Source organism: Crinia signifera, chromosome 2 (assembly GCF_055691185.1).
Source record: "Crinia signifera chromosome 2, ASM5569118v1, whole genome shotgun sequence".
NCBI classification, from domain to species: domain Eukaryota; kingdom Metazoa; phylum Chordata; class Amphibia; order Anura; family Myobatrachidae; genus Crinia; species Crinia signifera.
Genome location: NC_139218.1, coordinates 94489461 through 94509105, shown reverse-complemented (window position 1 = coordinate 94509105; position 19645 = coordinate 94489461). Strand labels below are relative to the sequence as shown.

Sequence of the window (19645 nt, the reverse complement as noted above, 5' to 3'; positions counted from 1 at the left end):
CCTTCAAGGAACTATAAAGTTCTTTTGAAAATCCACACCAATCCGAATGTAATGGGGGCAGCTCCCCTCCAAGTGACCCAATTCCCACGGGACCTTCAATGTACACACCACCTAAACCAGATAGAGGGGGCGCTTCATGGTGTATTAACGTTTATTAAAAAACGTGGAAATCACTTTAAAATTTTCTCCCACGGAGAAGAGAATACCCGTACCGAATATTTCTTGCGGTGTGGGCTAAAATACCACAAGGTTTTGTCACATAATCCACTGGCTCAACAGCATGCTCAAAAGTGTGCAGTGTACAACTCACGATACCGGAGGGGAAACACCAGCAGGCACGATCGTTCCACAACACACCGGCGCCTCAGCGTCTTAGCAGCGGGCTAGAGTCCAGCAGGTACAAGGATGCATCACACAGACCACGCCCCTATGCGTTTCGTCAATGGACTTCGTCAGTGGGGTGGTCTGTGTGACGCCGCATCATCTATTTATACCAGTATACAGGTGTAAGTCATTAGAGCTTCCCTGTTTCTCATGTATGGGGCGTTAACACCTGCAGTTATTCCGTAGCCAAGAGCGGCTTTAGCAGTGATCACCAGCGGTAATTGATTGACGGACACATGTTGTAAAAATATTTGGACATTTTTAAACAAACAATTTAAAATCGCAATGATATTCTTTAGATTAAATGGAATAGGAGTGAGTGTTTTAAAGTGCTAATTCACCTAAAATTAGTCTAAAATTAGTTTTGTATTTATTAGTACCCTCCCGTCTCCGCCAGAAATAGATTGCGGCAGACTGTATGATAAACAATTTATATATTATTATCAAAGGGGTTATAAGAGAATTTATTAGGACAATTGACATGATATTTATATAAATAAACGTACGAGCACAGATTCCTTGCTACCACACAGGGATATACGTATATATTAGATTTTCTTAAAGGGACTTCACCTATATCAACGTCTCCCATATTATGAGAAACTGGGATTCTCTTTACATGTAAAACATACAATGACAGTAAATACATTACCGCGGACAGAACTCTTACTTGCGATTAGTATTAAATACACAGAGATACATATAAGAAATAATAATTATTCTGATATATTTTGTAGGTATTTTAACCTCTTAACAAACATAACTAGTGTGGCTCTCACCAACATATCATTAGATGTAATTAAATCTCTTCATAAACCTAACAGTTGCAGCCAATATTATATTTGGCAGCATGTCATCAGCGATAGTGGGCTGAGCGAACATCATTTATAAGATATTTAGCCACTACAACTCAAACAGGTTAAGCGGAGCTTTTCATATATGAATTAATTACAAATATTACAATTTTAGCAACATTCCACCCATAGTGGTTAATCGAGCAACAGTAGTTACAGGGTAACGGACTACAAACATTTCCAATGACACAAACATTTCCAACGACACACTAAGGCAAATCGATGGTGGGGGGTTCATCGATGGTATTCACAAAGATCTTTAGATGTTAATTCTTACTGGATAAAGGGTGTTATCTCATAGTTCTCATTGAGACCTCGGGGCATAACTGTATTGAGAGTTATTGTCCAGTAGGTTTCCCTCCTAGACAACCTATTTTCTCTGTCCCCTCCCCTTTTTATCAATTTGGATGTGTTCGATCGCCTTAAACTTCAAAAGAGAGGCATCTCCATTATGGCACTGGGCAAAGTGCCGCGGGATGCTATGATTCTGGACTTTGTTTTTTATATTCCGTGTGTGCTCCAGTATTCGGATTTATAAAGTTCTTTTGTTTTTTCCAATATACTGGAGCCCATACGGACATTCCAACATATATACAACAAACGAAGCATTGCAATTAATCAAGCTATATATATATATATATATATATATTAGGACGGAGTGAAAAAGTTGAAATTGAGATATTCAAAATCGGCTAGTGTGGAAATGTTGTGACTTGAACTGAATAAGAAACTTGCAAAAGCATTTTGAACTTCTTTTCATGGTCACAATTATGAATATGTGTTTTCTCCTGAACGTGTTTTTTTATTTATTTTTTGAGAGGATGCTCTGTAATTGAAGCGACCAAGAAAAAAAACTTAAGGGCAAAAAATCAGGGTAAATCCCTTTTGTTTGTCTTTAATAGAATAATGCACACCTGTGTCTTCTAATGTCCAACAAACTCTTTAGTGAATGCTACAGTAAACAATGCATTAAACTCTTTTCTTTAGGTGAAGTATTTTAAACACTTTTGTTTATTGTCTTTACTTGTGGCAGTTTATTTTAAACATGAACAGTTTTGCATCCCCTATGCTGGGAACATGATTGGGCTCCGTTACAGCCTATAATTATGCAAAAGATTAGGCAATATATTATCAGTTAAATACATTAAAGTACATTATGCTGTAATAAACAAATAAATCTAATGTTTAGAAAAATAAAATCAAGAACTTTGATTAAAAAATAACAGGTTTCAAAGATGTTGTACATATAGTATTGTCTTCTTGTTGTTTTTTTATGTTGTGTTTTTAGTTCAGTTTTATACAAACCACTTTGTTTGATGTCCAATATTATTAGACTGTTAAATTGGGTCAGTAAGCACATAAAAAGGAAAGAAAGTATTGCTGATCAATCCTGCCTAGTAATTAACACAGTGATTGGCATATACTGTATGTACTGCTGGACACCAATGATAGAATGAATAACTCTCAATAGCATATCCAGTAGAACATGGGGTCAATCCAATTATTGCTGAAAGGTGTGAGTTGCCATTTGTGTGCCGTTTAAACACTGAAAACGGCACTCAAATTAAGTCTATCTCGCACCCTTCGCAGGGCCAAATTCACTTAAAAGTGCTCGCACCTCTATGTAGGTGCAAGCACTTTTAAGCGAATTCAGCCCACCATAAATTGCACCCGTGATGATTCACACTTGCGAATCATCCGCACGTAATAGGATTGAACCCTTTGTTATTATTTTCAATACACACAATATATCTGATTTTAGAATTATTGATTTAAAAAATGTTTACATTTTTGCATAGCATATGAGTGTGGTATGACTTGTCAACAGTGACCATGCTGACATTCAGTATGTCCACATTGATAGGTCGACATGATGAACTGTCAACAAACCATCCCTGGTTGAATAGTGGTCTCTTACCATTTCTCATATGCAGTTCCAGCATCTCAGTAGACCTGTAATACTATTGCTGTCACACCTGGGCTCTGAGCCAATGTGACGAAGGCCTCAGGTGTAGGCTCGGACCCATGAATGAATCGGGGAGGTTTGATTGTACCTTGTACATAAATTGTACCGTAGTGCACCCAGAGGCAGGATGAGCAGGAAGCAGGCAGGTATAAAAGTACAATCAGTTTTATTGAAACAGATGATAACAAGGAAGATTGTACTTGGCAACTGGCAGGGAGTAACGTAAGCAGCCGCCGGAAGGGGACACACGTGCGTCCCCTTACTACGGAGCTCCCCTCCGGTCCCCACCGCTTCACCGCTGGTGACCGCCGCCCGATCCCACCACCCCGCCCCCCCCCTAACCCCACCGCCAGGAAACTGGGACAAGCTTCCCAGTCAGATGGAGTGCCGGTTTACCAGCGGGGGCGTTCTGGCGAGCCCCAGCGCTGGCTGAGTAGCACTCCATCCCCAGAGCGCGTGTGGTGCCCGCTAAAATCCCCCCCGGAGCGTGTGTAGTGTCCACTGAAATCCCCCCCAGAGGGGAGAGGGGGAGCGGAGGTGGGGGGGGCAGTGGGGGGGGGATTGCCTGGGGCGCAGACAGGGTTTGCACTGGCCCACCTCCCCGCCCCCCCCCCTTAACCCCACCGCCAGGAAACTGGGACAAGCTTCCCAGTCAGATGGAGTGCCGGCTTACCAGCGGCGGCTTTCTGGTGAGCCCCAGCACTGGCTGAGAAGCACTCCAACCCCAGAGTGCGTGTGCTGCCCGCTAAAATCCCCCCCCCCCGAGCGTGTGTAGTGTCCGCTGAAATCCCCCCCAGAGGGAGAGGGGGAGCGGAGGTGTGTGTGGGGGGGGGGGCGGGCAGCGGGGGGGGGGATTGCCTGGGGCGCAGACAGGGTTTGCACCGGCCCTGTTTGTTCATACCATACACCCTGGGCGATATACTGTATCACTCTGAAGGGCCAAAATGATTGATATTGTTTAAAAAATCGCCCCACGTGTACGCACCGTAACATTTTAGGACATGGTAAAATACACAGAAAATATTTAAATACTAATCACAAATACTCATCTTACAGTATATATTTTTAACCTCCTTCTACAGTGCACATGTTTGTACGAATCCCGCCTTAAAAAAAAAAATAGAAACTGCAGTAGATTTGTTTTTTGTTTAAAAAGCAATTTTCCATTTCTGTCAAATAATACATTAATAGAAAAAAAAAAAACATGTTTTGTCTTTGTAAGCAATGCAAAATATGAAAATGTAAATGATTATGTAAAGAATTACAATTGTAAATTGCCATGACAACAAGGAATGCTTGCATGTTTTGTAGCACTATCATTTTATCACAGCTCTGTACTAGAAAATCTTTTGTATTAAACCAAATTGTCATGTGTGCCTGCTGTGAATCAGGCAGTTGGAAAATCAATCACATTGCACCTGCAACTATGCTGGGTGAGTTATCCTTATCAGACACAGGCAGCTGACTACATAACTAAGATATTTTAGGTTTGGATTTGAAGTTTCTAGGATTGACAAGATAGTTAAAAAATATAAATCACTACAAACACCTCCTCAGAATACCAACATAGCATAAATATTTATAATTAACTATTCAGTGATACATATTCACTGTTCACTGTTTATATATATATATATATATATATATATATATATATATATATATATATATATATATATATATATATATATATGGTACTTATGTAGTATCTGGGCTGCCGATTTTGTGATTGTATGCCTTACCTTAAGGCATACAATCAGATGCGATGCGATGCGATTCGATGCGATTTTGCATAGGATTCAATGTTAAGAAGGTCCTGTTCATTTCCCCACTATCCAAGTGGGCATAGAGTTGATTTTATATAGCGTGGCGAGCGCAGCGAGCCACCGAGCCCGAAGCGTGGCGAGCGAAGCGAGCCCCGCGAGGGGACGCATATTTCTTAAAAAGTATTCTGTGTCCCCTCGCGGGGCTCGCTACGCTCGCCACGCTTCGGGCTCGGTGGCTCGCTACGCTCGCCACAGGTTTATATCCAACTCCATGCCCACTTGGATAGTGGGGAAAGGAAAAGGACCCCTTTTTCCCATTGAATTCTATGTTAAAATGGACTCAGACCATTTTAACATTGAATCCTATGGAAAAATCTTGACCATCGCATCGCATACGATTTGGTCGCATGCGATGCGATCCAATCCGATCCGATTTCTAAATCGGACGCCCAGATACTACATAAGTACCATATATATATATACATATATATATATATATATATATATATATATATACATACATATACATATACACACACACCTCCCAACCAAGGGCTCAGACAGGCCAGGTAAAATGGAAAGGGCATGGCCACTGGGCGGGTGGCCATCTTTGACCTTTCTTCCTTTGGCATACCTCCCAACATGACCCTCTCCAGGAGGGACACAATGCTCTGCTCCTGCTCTTCCCTCTTAATTTATAATTGTCATCACCTGTGTCAAAGCACCTTTCTTAGCAATTTACCCATTCAACACAGATGAGGGTAATCTTACATTAAGAGGTAAGTCCAGGAACAGAGCATTGTGTCCCTCCTGGAGAGGGTCATGTTGGGAGGTATGCCTTTGGTAAAAAAAAAAAAACAACACAAAGCTTCCAATACTTCTTAAATCACTATCCATTCACACAATGAAAAGGAGGGAGAAAATTGTATACTGTATGTAGAGCATCTCAGGAGAATTTCTCAGCTACTGATTGGCTACTAGGCGGCCAATAGAATCATTCGGAGGAGAGGCACTGAAGATGAACTTCAGCGTTCTTGCCGAGAGGGTACTAGGACACTTGCGCTTTTTTTTGTTTTCTGAAGACCCAGAATACATCAGGAAAGAAGAGGACCAAATCTTCGCTGGAGGAGACTTGTAAGCATAATTTGCGTCCACAGGTCCCCTATGAATTTCTACGGACACCGGACCAGGATGCCGACACCGGACCAGGACACCGACACCGGACCAGGACACTGGACCTGTACCGAGGGCTACATACGGGCTCAAGATAGGCAAGTATCAGTATGTATGGGCTATGTACTGTATGTATTAAAGTTTTATTTTTCTTATGTGTCAGTGTGATTTTATTTAACTATTAGTTTTGCTGTGAAACTAAGAGTCCCAGCAAGCCCATTAATGGGCTGCATGCTGTACACTTGTGGTTATCCAAGTCCCAGTATGCGATCCAGGCTTGCTGGGACTCATAGTTCCTCAGCAAAACCCAATGGTATATTCTATTTTTTACACTGTAATCAGCCTGGTACCCACAGCCCAGGGGTACCGGGGACAGCACCAAGCTTCAGCCTGGGCAGGTAAGTTCTGGAATGGGGGGACCCCTTCGTTGGGGGTCCCCACTCCCCCAGGACCCCTGCCCAGGCTGAATGGTCAGTAGGGTTAATGTTTTGGCTGTGGGATCTTATTTAATAAGTGTCCCCCGGCTGTGACATTTCCCTGCTGGCTGGTTGGGCCTGGGGCTGGTTCTTAAAATACAGGGGACCCCTAGTAATTTTTTCCCCGTATTTTGGGATCCAGCCCAGGCCCTGGAGCATGGGGCTGGTTTTAAAAATTGAGCAAAGCTCCTATTTGGCCGGTATTCTGATTTTTTATTACCAGCCCCGGCTCTTTCAGCCTGGTGCTGGTTACGGGTGCGTGGGGGGGGAACCCCAGGTTGGTTTCTTTTTTTCTTTTTCTTTTTAACCCTGAAGCCTGCACGGATCTGACTGATCCGTGCAGGCTAAAGCCAAATACGACAGGAAAATGAAGTGTATTTTCCTGGCATATCTGGCCGGCAATTAGCGGCCGGTTTACGCTAATTAGCGGCGGTATTTTCAATATAGACGCTTAGTAAATTAGGAATCACCATTCTTTTGAATGGTGATTCGTATTCGTATTTTCCGATGGTAAATACATAGGTGTTTGTAAATACAAATACGAATGTGCCATAAATACGAATATGAATATTTGTATTTTTGGCATAGTAAATGCCAAAAATACGAATACACCAAAAAAAACACGTATTTTACTATGGAAATACGATTTTTTTTTTATGAATTCATCTTAGTAAAATTCCCCCTATTGGTTGAGTTCATTTCTTAAAGTCCAAAAATATGCCTTGGGTTTCAGACTATATGATAGCAAGTCATATTATTAGTCATGACCCAGACCTACGAGTCTTTAAAGATAATAGGACTATGGCTGCTGTCAGACCTGGCAGCAATCTATGAGACAGATATTACTGGATGTGGAATGCCAGCATTGACAAATGTATATACAAAATAAAGTAGGATGTTACAAGTTCTGTGGCCAGTGGTGTAGCTAGGTGCCACGACGCCCGGAGCAAGGGCATGTTTCGCACCCCCCCCCCCCCCAATTTGTAGTAGGTGAGGCTCCTGCGCAGTGAAAAGTGGGCACAGCCCAACATTATACCAAACACCGTAATGCCCATTGCACATTTGACCAAACTTTGTAATACCAATTACTCATAGCCACATGCCGTAATGCAAATTACAAATAAGGCCACACATGATGTCCATTGCATACTATATAACAAACCTTAATGCCCATTACATACTATATAACACACTCTTATGCCCATGACATACTACATAACAGTGGGCACAAAGTAACACATAGCAAAGGTGGGCATAGGGGAGCACATGGCACAGAAGAGCGCAGAGTAACATATAGCTCAGGCAGGCACAGTATAACACAGGGGCACAAAGTTACACAGGGGCACAAGGGCACAGAGTCACACTGGGCATTACGGGGGGCGGGAGCTCATTCCCCACTAACTCTGCTGCTGCTGGTGGCATTACCCGGGCACAGAGGGAGGAGGGAGAGGACGAGCACAGTACCTGCTGCTGCTGGTGGCTGGCTGCTGGGTGACACTGGGAGGCAGGCGGCTCAGCTGTGACTGTGGCGCCAAGTGGGGCACATACACTGCAGCCAGGTAGCCCCTCATCCAGATCCAGGCTCCCCCCATGGATCGCTGACAGGGCTTGCACCGGCCCTGAATGAACCGTCCGCTCCCTGCTGTGTCCGGGAGACTTGTTGCTATTTTCAACTCACGTCTCCCGCTGGACTGCAGCCAATAGGCGGTCGCGGTCCAGCAGCCACCAGTTGATTGGCTGCTGGACCACAAGCGCAAGTGCAGCGGGAGACGTGGATTGAAAATAGAAGCACGTCTCCCGGACATATCGGGGAGCCAGGAACGGGAGGGGTAACGGGAGGGGGAGCGGGTGGGGGAGCAGCCAGAGGAGCAGGCGAGCTGGCAGTGCCGGCACGGCTTCGGTGCCATGTTATCATCCGGCGCCCAGAGCTGGTACGCCACCGGCTCTGCCCTCACTACGCCTCTGTCTGTGGCAACGCTATATGTAGCTGCATGGTAGCTTGTAAATCCTTTAAGCATCCACATGTGGATAAGGTGTATGATATAGGAAACACATTTACGTGTTCATCGTCATCATTGTAGTTTGATAGTGTTCCCCTGCAGGCTTCTAGTTAGCTTCAGTGTGGTTTAGACAACTAGAAAGTTCTCTGAAATTATGGCAGCCCATAGGGCTTTATGTTTGATATTGCGTAAAGCCATCCTTAAAGCATCAACGTTTCAAGGATTTACGTCTTATCATGAGGATGGCTGACTCACATAAGTGCTAGTGCAAGGAAAAATTAACCAGCAACTTGCACAAGCAGTTCCTTATGCACTAGCACTTATGTGATCCAACCATCCCGATGAAAAGGCGTAAAGCCTTGAAACATTGATGCTTTATTGATGGCTGTATAATTATAAAAACATTTTAATATAACTACTTAAAGAAGTCTGTGGAGTGCTGCCAACTTTCTTTACCTGGTCCTGTTTGTGAATCAGATTAAAGGTTTGAAGTAATATGAAATTGGACGGAGGGCACCCCGGCATTTGCGTACCAAGCCATCTGCAATATGTTTGGTTCCTATGGTAATCTATGGGCAACATCATCACTTTTTATGTTTAGAAATAAAAAATCTAGGTATCATTTGGGTCATTGGAAAAATGTAGTGCACATGAATATACCGATATCATTTATATTATTTGATAGTCAACAAAGAATGTGCATGTATAAATAAACTGGAATAAATTCTAGGTATGTTGTATTACTGTATGTATCATTATTTCATATTATAACAGTAACTAGTATTGTAAAATTTTAAACATAGCACAAAATGTTTATCCATATGTGCTGAGATAAATACAGGCCTTGGTCTTATAAATACAGGCCTCGGTCAGTATTTGAAGGAAAAAAAACCTTTTATGACAAATATACAGTACTTTACAAATGTCAGATTAAAAATAAAAAATAATCAATCAAATGACAGTATTTTTAAGATATTTTATGATTACTATTAAATTTAAACATACGTTTTAAAGTTTAGCCAAAACAAAATGTTCATAGTAGCCATATCATAATGAGTAAAATAACATACTTAACTATAGCATTTTAAATAATGAGCATCCAAATTATATAACCTACATGGAATAGGAGACCGTTGCAATTTCAAGCAAAGCTTTTTAACTAATTATTTCCTTTGGATATTATAATAAGACCTTTTTCCTTTCAATAATGCTTTTCTAACAGAAACAAATATACAAAAACAAGTTTAGATTAATGTTTTTATTGATAAATGATGGTTTAGTAAATTGCTGAACATATTTTATGTAGAAAATTTAAGAAGAGGAAGAAAAACTCTTTTTAAATCCAAAACAAACTATTAGAGTGCTGTCCAGACTCCTAAGATCCACTAAGCCTAAAACACAGGATGTATAAAAGAGCTATTTATAACATTCATTATTTAATACATCATTACATAGCGACAAAGCAATTGCATGGCAGCTGATTATTAATGAACTGCGCATGTGTATGAGCCTACATGCCCATGCATGATGCCTGCTAGCAAATGAAACCTGCTACTTTTTACCTTGCTTGCCGTTTGCAAGGTGACTGACAGGAAGTATGCATCTTGGGATGGTAACCGTCCGTTTACTGGGAGGGCTAAGACAAACTCTAGGCATACCAAATAAAAAAATGCTGGGAGTATCAGGGAAAGCACAGACATGCAGAAGCATTTTAGGGGAGAGTTTGTGACATCAGCTCCAGGCCGCATAAGCCTGAGTTCAACACAGCCACTGAGTAAGTCCAGGGCTTACAATGAATGGTGACCAGTGCAAAAATAATTCAATGGGGAGTGGCTTGCGACGGGATTTGGACATTTTTGCTTAGCCATACACATCTATTTGCAAAGCATAAACATTAATTCGCAAGGTGGGATTTCACTATAGCGGGCCACTATTTTATTCTCCCACCACGCCCTAGTGAAAAACCCCATGTCCACCTTCCCCATTTCAACCTAATGCTTGTGTCAACCTAATGACCCTGCCGCCCTTCCTGCATGTCGACCTTAATGCATGTCGACCTAAATGCATGTCAACCTAACTTGCTGCCAACCAAAAGTGTGGATACCATTTCATAGGGCTACCTGTGTTCCTTGTTTAAAAAAAATATGCAACCTCTTTTTCTGTACTGGTGTCTTTCCTTCGTTGTTCATACACACAGTTATTACTCCGGTTCTGGAAAAAAAATTCTGATCCAAGCTCTCTCTCAAACTACCGTCCCATTTCTCAACTTCCATGCACCTCCAAACTACTTGAAAGACTTGTCTACACTCGCCTCACATGCTTTTTTAACTCTCACAACTTACTGGACCCGCTTCAGTCAGGCTTTCGCGCCCAACAGAGACTGACTAAAGTTGTGAATGATCTGGTCACTGCTAAGTTTAAAGGCCACTATTCACTACTAATTCTTCTAGATCTCTCTGCTGCTTTTGACATGGTTTACCACACACTTCTCATACAAACACTACAATCCCTAGGTCTTAAAGAAACAGCCCTATCTTGGTTCTCAGCCTACCTATCTAACCGCTCCTTTAGTGTTCATTTCTTTGATTCTACCTCCTCTTCGATACCTCTTTCAGTTGGAGTACCTCAGGGTTCAGATTTAGGTCATCTGCTTTTCTCAATATATACCTCATCTCTTGGCAAACTAATCAGCACCTTTGGATTGCAGCATCATCTGTATGCGGATGATACTCAGTTCTACCTATCCTCCCCGGACCTTTCCCCATCTGTATTGAGCCGTGTCTCTGAATGCCTTTCTGCTGTTTCATCCTGGATGTCATCTCGCCACCTCAAACTTAATATCGCAAAAACAGAATTAATTATATTTTTGCTAATAAATAGTAGTTACCAATCTGATATCTCTATTGCTGTTGAGAAGATGACAATCACTCCTACATCTCAAGCTCGCTGCCTAGGTGTTATCCTTGACTCTGAACTTTTCTTTGTACCCCACATTCAATCTGTCTCAAAGTCATGCCACATGCATCTAAAAAAACATATTTAAAATTCGCCCTTACCTTACACAAGACACTGCAAAAACTCTTATCCATGCTCTCATTATCTCACGCATTGATTATTGCAATAGTCTCCTTATTGGCCTTCCCCAATACAGACCCTCACCACTAAAGTCCATCATGAATGAAGCTGCAAGGCTCCCAAGATCAACGTCTCTTATCCACACTCATTACTCGCTCCCATTCCCGACTGCAGGACTTTCTTCGGGCTGCACCCACTCTGTGGAATGCCCTCCCAAGCACAATAAGACTCTCATCCACTCTCCAAACCTATAAGCATTCCCTAAAAACTCATCTCTTCAGGCAAGCTAAAGAATAAAGTATCTATCCTTATGTATCAATACCTATTTCTTTATAGATTGTAAGCTTGCAAGCAGGGCCCTCCTACCTTTTGACTGTCTGTAAATACCCTGTTTGTTGAATCACTGTCTCCTTTGTAAAGCGCAACGGAATATGGTGCGCTATATAAGAAACTGTTAATAAATAAATATTGTTTGTTGGATAAAAATATACTTAGTATTAGTACAGTATGTTAGGGAATTTCTCACTACATACTTGCATCTGCTCTCATTTAAATTCAAAGTTACACCTTTATGGGTATGTAATTTGCAGGATTTCAAGGGATATTTCTACATGAACACATTTTAAGTAAATTTTGTATTTGTGAAAATGTATCTTCATTGTTCATCTCTCTGGTTATTTGTAGATGCAATAAGAATGCATATATCTGAGAATATACAGTGCAACGTCTCAAAAGAGGCACTATTTAAATGGGCGTATGTTCAACCACACAGTCTCTGAATGAAAAATATTCAAAATATGGGGCCATATAGAGCAACTCTATTGTGAATAATCCTGTCATGTTTGATGCTGTTGAGCCTGTATCATGTTGTATTGTTGATCCTGGTTCTCATGAGTAAAGAAATTAATTAGGGATGGCCATAAGTGTGGTTGCCATCAATGGTTGTCATCAATAGTAATAATGCAAGTTGCCATCAATGGTAACTAACTATGCACTGGATGACCATTGGTGGTTCCACCAGCTTAAGGCCCTCTCTTTTTTATCCTACTGTCCCATGGGCCAATCAGAATTGGGGTGTGGTGCATTGCAGATTTAAGAGAGGAGCAATGCTCCATGTCCCCACACTTTCTGGAAGAAAAATGGTTATGTCAAGTCATCATTGGCAGGAAATCTTCTGGTTCTCCCCTAACAATGGCAAATATATTCTCCATTGATCATAAACTATCAATGATTATGAATAATCTATGGGGGGTGTAGCCTATCAGAAGGGGGGTGGTCTGTACCATGCGATGCAATGTGATTTTTCTCTGTACGATGCACATCGTGGGAGCCGTGAAAGTACACAAGTACCGTTACAAATTGTTTCAACAGTAATAGTAGCTTCCACACTCGGGATAAGGAGACAAATACATTTTTTTTCATACCTGGTTTCACTGATTTTTCTACATTTTGGAATAATTAGGAGAATTTGACCCTAAAAAGGAGTCTGTAATGAGTACCACTACAATAATGCACTGACTTTCTCTATAGAGAGTAAGTACAGATTAACAGAGTACAAGTCACTCAACATGTGTTACCTTGACATTCAAGCATTAATAAAAGATACAATTTTATTGTATATAGAATTTAAGTATTTTTGTCCATTGTTATATACCTGTTTTCTATATCTTAAAACCCTCTGTTCATCTGTGCATCCAGTGCCAAATAGTACATTTCAACCCCAACCACAATGTCTCCTATCTTTTAAATATTCTGGCCTTAGTGTTACAGACTATACAGTAACCCCCTTCTTGACAGACAGCTAGGGGCAGCTATGTCTGATAGAGTGAAGGGTGCAATCTCTATGTATGCAATGGAGCAATTGTCAAATGCACCTTTACAAGATATTGTACCAATATGAAGAGCAGTGTATGTATGGAAAGTAGCGGTGACAGTTCCCAAACCTACAGCTGTTGATATTGACAGCTGCAGGTGTTGTTTTCCATACTCAGAAAACAGGAATACCGCTGTACCTGGCTGTGGTGGGTTCCGTCTCTGAGCTGCACAATCTCGCTTGTGAGATCTCGTGCATGCCCAGTAAGCTTGCAGGGGGAGGTTCACAGTGCATCAGCATTAGGCTAATGTGCTGTGATGAGCCTGGCAAAGATAGCTGGAGGGGGGAGTTCTCACTTCACCACTTCAGCATCCACACATCTCAGCACTGCTGCTATCTGCTTTGCCTTGGTAAAGAGGCAAAACAGGAAACATTATCCTCACATTATACATGTTGCTATAGCACATGTACCCCTATATATTGGGAAGCAACAGGGGAGTGGTGACACAAGCGCAGGGGTGTCAGGGCTGTTTGAAGGCCCTGTCACATCTGTCAACAGTGAGTCCATATACAGTTCAAATTAACCAAGCATCTTACAAAGATGGCCATGCTGTGTGACCACAGGGTTACTTAGAAGGTTAAGTATCAACCAATGTGCATATGATGTCTACATATTCATGTACAATGGATACACAGCTACAAAGGCATTTGTGATTTTCTGTATGTTAGCAGCCATAAGAACATATTTGTTTTATTCCTGAAAAGAAAAAATACTATATAAATTCATTGTCAACACTAGAGGTAGTATTGCCTAATGCAACCTGAGGAACATATTGGGGGAAATTTACTAAGATGTGTATTCTACTTCACATGTGATGTTGCTATGGGCAACCAATCAGATCCTGTCTACTATCTTCTAGAGGGTCTTAAATAAATAAGAAGTAGATTCTGATTGGTTGCCCTTAGCAACATCACATGTGAAGTAGAATACACATCTTAGTAAATTTCCCCCATTATCTCTTACTTATTTACAATTATTTACAGTAAATTAAAACAAAATAGCAGCATACTGTACATTGGCATTTTTTAGGTTTTTCCTGCTTTTTTGTTTAGATAAATTCACTTAAATATGGTCCCCACCCCTAACTGCTGCAAACATTTCTTGATAAAAAGCTGCAGCTAAGAAGGTCTATGAGTATTTACAATGATACGGCATGGATTAAAAAAATAATTCTAAATGACTTTTATCAATAAATAATTTCATAATACTACTATATGGAGACTAACATGTTAAAGTATCTCAATCATAAGAATATGGGCGCTTATATAAAAGGAAAATTTGTACTCCCCCGTATATGTCACTGTCCCTTGGTGTCCTCCGTCTTCTCTCTCGATGGCAATGTTATGAAAAGACAAGAGGGAAGATAGAGAGCACGTCTCCTCGTGTGATATAGTTACAGTAGGTGTGTATATTCAAAATAAATTATTTCGTTTACACGATTCTGGAGTATTTGCGTGATATTTTATATGTATAGCGGGGTATGCCCCCTTTTCCATACACTCACAATATTAATCAATCAAACAGGCTTATCACCCCACTCTGGAGTATTGTGGAATCCTCGAATGAATAAGATATGATGGGGTGGACCACCCCTAAACCAATTACTCACGTGGAGCTATACGATCAAAGGCATGTCAGGCAAATCTTTATCCTCCCGTCCTGTCTCCAATTCCAAACGCTCCTAATTATGGATACGCAAAAAGGCAGGCGGATACTGTGCTTAATAAAAACAGATATCCTTTATTGATACAAAAGATGAAGTAAAAAAAGAACAATTTGCTGGGACCTCATTCATGGAATGTGTCAGTTCAGAATGCTGAGATGGTTTCCTGAGACTCTATTTGGGGCCCCTTCTAGAGTCAAAGTTATAGTGCAGCCTCTGCTGGCATTCCAGTCCTGTGGTCTCCCAGTCAAATTTGAAGAGAGAGCTCCCACCAACGCGTTTCGATCTCTTTGGATCTTTTTCAAGGTGTAATTTTCTCTCTCAACTGACCAGATTATATAGGGTGTCCTAATGATCCTATCCTTAACAGGTGTGATGCGTTAATTCCCGCATATACCTGTATGTTGTATAAAGCGCTTTCTTCTGGTGTGTTTCTATGTAAGGTTATTCACAATTCATGTTCCCAGCCGCCGGGAGTGTTGGCTGCCGGCTCGTGACATCATTTCCGGTTGGTTCTTATGTCTAAAGATGTCCCCTCAAAACTGAGCCTCTCAGCTCCGTTCCGGATTGCGGCCGCGACGTCACTTCCGGTCGTACGTCTCTGCCGCGACTTCCGGATTTGTCCTGTTCTTTCTGATTGAATTCTTTCTGCCGGATGTTGTGATGTGCACCTGTCTGCTTGTCGGAAGGTGAATGGTACATGGTGTTCGTATAAATGTCTTCCCCGCAATCCTTAATGAAAAGATCCTGGAAAAAGATTTTTTCTTTTTTATAGCAGCGCATATTTCAGCAGCAAATTCATTAAAGGAATATGGATGGGGAATGTGGGACATAACGTTGTTTACTTAAAAATAGATTATATAAGAACAATATATGGAAATAATATCTAAAGACTTAAAATGGAAGCATAGGTTTCAGGACAAGAAGGGAAGGGAACATAATTTATGGTGAAGTTCATTAAAAGATGTGAGCATTATTTTAAAATTATGGGCATAAATATAAAAGACACAACCATTATTACGATGAAGTGTAAACAAAGGGGGGGTATATAAAAAGAGGGGGGAGGATAATATTTTTATAAAAACCATTTATTTATAAAAACCATTTCAGCTCAAAGTCTTGATTAATGCCCATTGGGGCTAATGTTTTATAATCATAGATGAATTTCATTTCCGCCTGAGCTAAAAGTTTTTTTATGTTTTTATTTCTCTCCGTGGTTTTAATTAATTTTATTCCCCAAAATCCTTTTATATCCTTCACTTGGCACTGATGGTATTTTTTAAAATGTGCAGATAGAGAATGCGTTTCTACTCCTTTTCTGATGTTTCTCAAGTGCTCGCCAATTCGAGTCTTGAGAGGCCTCGATGTCCGTCCAACATAAAATTTTTTACAAGAGCATTCTATGGCATATATGATATTGGCAGTATTGCATGTAATAAATTCCTTGATTTTTACATTTTTATCGTTTATGGAAATGGATTCGATTTTTGTAAGTTGGGGATTTTTTATGTTTCTACATCCCAGGCATAGGCCACACCGGTAGAAACCGGTGGACCTATTGTAGCTCTGTCGAGATGTTTCTGCCGGACACAGGCTTTTTACTAATCTACTTTTAACATTGTCGGATCTTCTGTAGATATGGACTGGTTTTTCTGGTAATAGTTTACCCAGCACTGGGTCCTGTTTTAAAATGGGCCAGTTCTTTTTGAACGCCTTCTCTATTTCCTGATGTTGTGCATTGAACTTCGTTATGAATGCCCATTTAACTCTATCGTTATTGGTATTGTTAGTTTTTTTATGAGGTTCCAATAGAGCCTTTCTTTCTGTAGTTCTTGCTTTTTCTAAACCGGCCTCTATATTTTTCTGTTTGTATCCACACGATTCGAATGCTTTCTTCATTTTCTCTGACTGTTCTTCGAACGTATTCTCTTCCGTACAGTTTCTTCGGATTCTTTTAAACTGACCCCCTGGGATTCCATTCAGCCAGTTGCTGTGATGGCAGCTGTCAGCTTGTAGATATGCCATTGAGTCAGTAGGTTTCTGAAAAGTTTTCGTGCAGATATTTCCATCTTTAATGTAGATGGTTAGATCTAAAAAATTAATGGTGGTCCGGTCTATATTAAAAGTTAATTTAATATTAAAAGGATTCATGGGTTATTGGGAGGATCAATACGTCTGGACCAATAACCCATATGGGGCAAACCTGGTGTCCTGGTTCCGTTATATAGATGATATTCTTTTTATTTGGAGTGGAGATATGGAGAGTCTTAAATCATTTTGTGAGTTTTTAAATCAGAATCCTTTTAATATTAAATTAACTTTTAATATAGACCGGACCACCATTAATTTTTTAGATCTAACCATCTACATTAAAGATGGAAATATCTGCACGAAAACTTTTCAGAAACCTACTGACTCAATGGCATATCTACAAGCTGACAGCTGCCATCACAGCAACTGGCTGAATGGAATCCCAGGGGGTCAGTTTAAAAGAATCCGAAGAAACTGTACGGAAGAGAATACGTTCGAAGAACAGTCAGAGAAAATGAAGAAAGCATTCGAATCGTGTGGATACAAACAGAAAAATATAGAGGCCGGTTTAGAAAAAGCAAGAACTACAGAAAGAAAGGCTCTATTGGAACCTCATAAAAAAACTAACAATACCAATAACGATAGAGTTAAATGGGCATTCATAACGAAGTTCAATGCACAACATCAGGAAATAGAGAAGGCGTTCAAAAAGAACTGGCCCATTTTAAAACAGGACCCAGTGCTGGGTAAACTATTACCAGAAAAACCAGTCCATATCTACAGAAGATCCGACAATGTTAAAAGTAGATTAGTAAAAAGCCTGTGTCCGGCAGAAACATCTCGACAGAGCTACAATAGGTCCACCGGTTTCTACCGGTGTGGCCTATGCCTGGGATGTAGAAACATAAAAAATCCCCAACTTACAAAAATCGAATCCATTTCCATAAACGATAAAAATGTAAAAATCAAGGAATTTATTACATGCAATACTGCCAATATCATATATGCCATAGAATGCTCTTGTAAAAAATTTTATGTTGGACGGACATCGAGGCCTCTCAAGACTCGAATTGGCGAGCACTTGAGAAACATCAGAAAAGGAGTAGAAACGCATTCTCTATCTGCACATTTTAAAAAATACCATCAGTGCCAAGTGAAGGATATAAAAGGATTTTGGGGAATAAAATTAATTAAAACCACGGAGAGAAATAAAAACATAAAAAAACTTTTAGCTCAGGCGGAAATGAAATTCATCTATGATTATAAAACATTAGCCCCAATGGGCATTAATCAAGACTTTGAGCTGAAATGGTTTTTATAAATAAATGGTTTTTATAAAAATATTATCCTCCCCCCTCTTTTTATATACCCCCCCTTTGTTTACACTTCATCGTAATAATGGTTGTGTCTTTTATATTTATGCCCATAATTTTAAAATAATGCTCACATCTTTTAATGAACTTCACCATAAATTATGTTCCCTTCCCTTCTTGTCCTGAAACCTATGCTTCCATTTTAAGTCTTTAGATATTATTTCCATATATTGTTCTTATATAATCTATTTTTAAGTAAACAACGTTATGTCCCACATTCCCCATCCATATTCCTTTAATGAATTTGCTGCTGAAATATGCGCTGCTATAAAAAAGAAAAAATCTTTTTCCAGGATCTTTTCATTAAGGATTGCGGGGAAGACATTTATACGAACACCATGTACCATTCACCTTCCGACAAGCAGACAGGTGCACATCACAACATCCGGCAGAAAGAATTCAATCAGAAAGAACAGGACAAATCCGGAAGTCGCGGCAGAGACGTACGACCGGAAGTGACGTCGCGGCCGCAATCCGGAACGGAGCTGAGAGGCTCAGTTTTGAGGGGACATCTTTAGACATAAGAACCAACCGGAAATGATGTCACGAGCCGGCAGCCAACACTCCCGGCGGCTGGGAACATGAATTGTGAATAACCTTACATAGAAACACACCAGAAGAAAGCGCTTTATACAACATACAGGTATATGCGGGAATTAACGCATCACACCTGTTAAGGATAGGATCATTAGGACACCCTATATAATCTGGTCAGTTGAGAGAGAAAATTACACCTTGAAAAAGATCCAAAGAGATCGAAACGCGTTGGTGGGAGCTCTCTCTTCAAATTTGACTGGGAGACCACAGGACTGGAATGCCAGCAGAGGCTGCACTATAACTTTGACTCTAGAAGGGGCCCCAAATAGAGTCTCAGGAAACCATCTCAGCATTCTGAACTGACACATTCCATGAATGAGGTCCCAGCAAATTGTTCTTTTTTTACTTCATCTTTTGTATCAATAAAGGATATCTGTTTTTATTAAGCACAGTATCCGCCTGCCTTTTTGCGT

The 19645-nt window shown here is 40.6% G+C and overlaps 1 protein-coding gene across 2 annotated transcripts in view; it reads right to left on the bottom strand.

Annotated features, from left to right (window-relative positions):
- NLGN4X (neuroligin 4 X-linked) overlaps positions 1 to 19645 on the bottom strand; it is a 333651-nt gene that overhangs the window by 47997 nt on the left and 266009 nt on the right. The window lies entirely within an intron of this gene.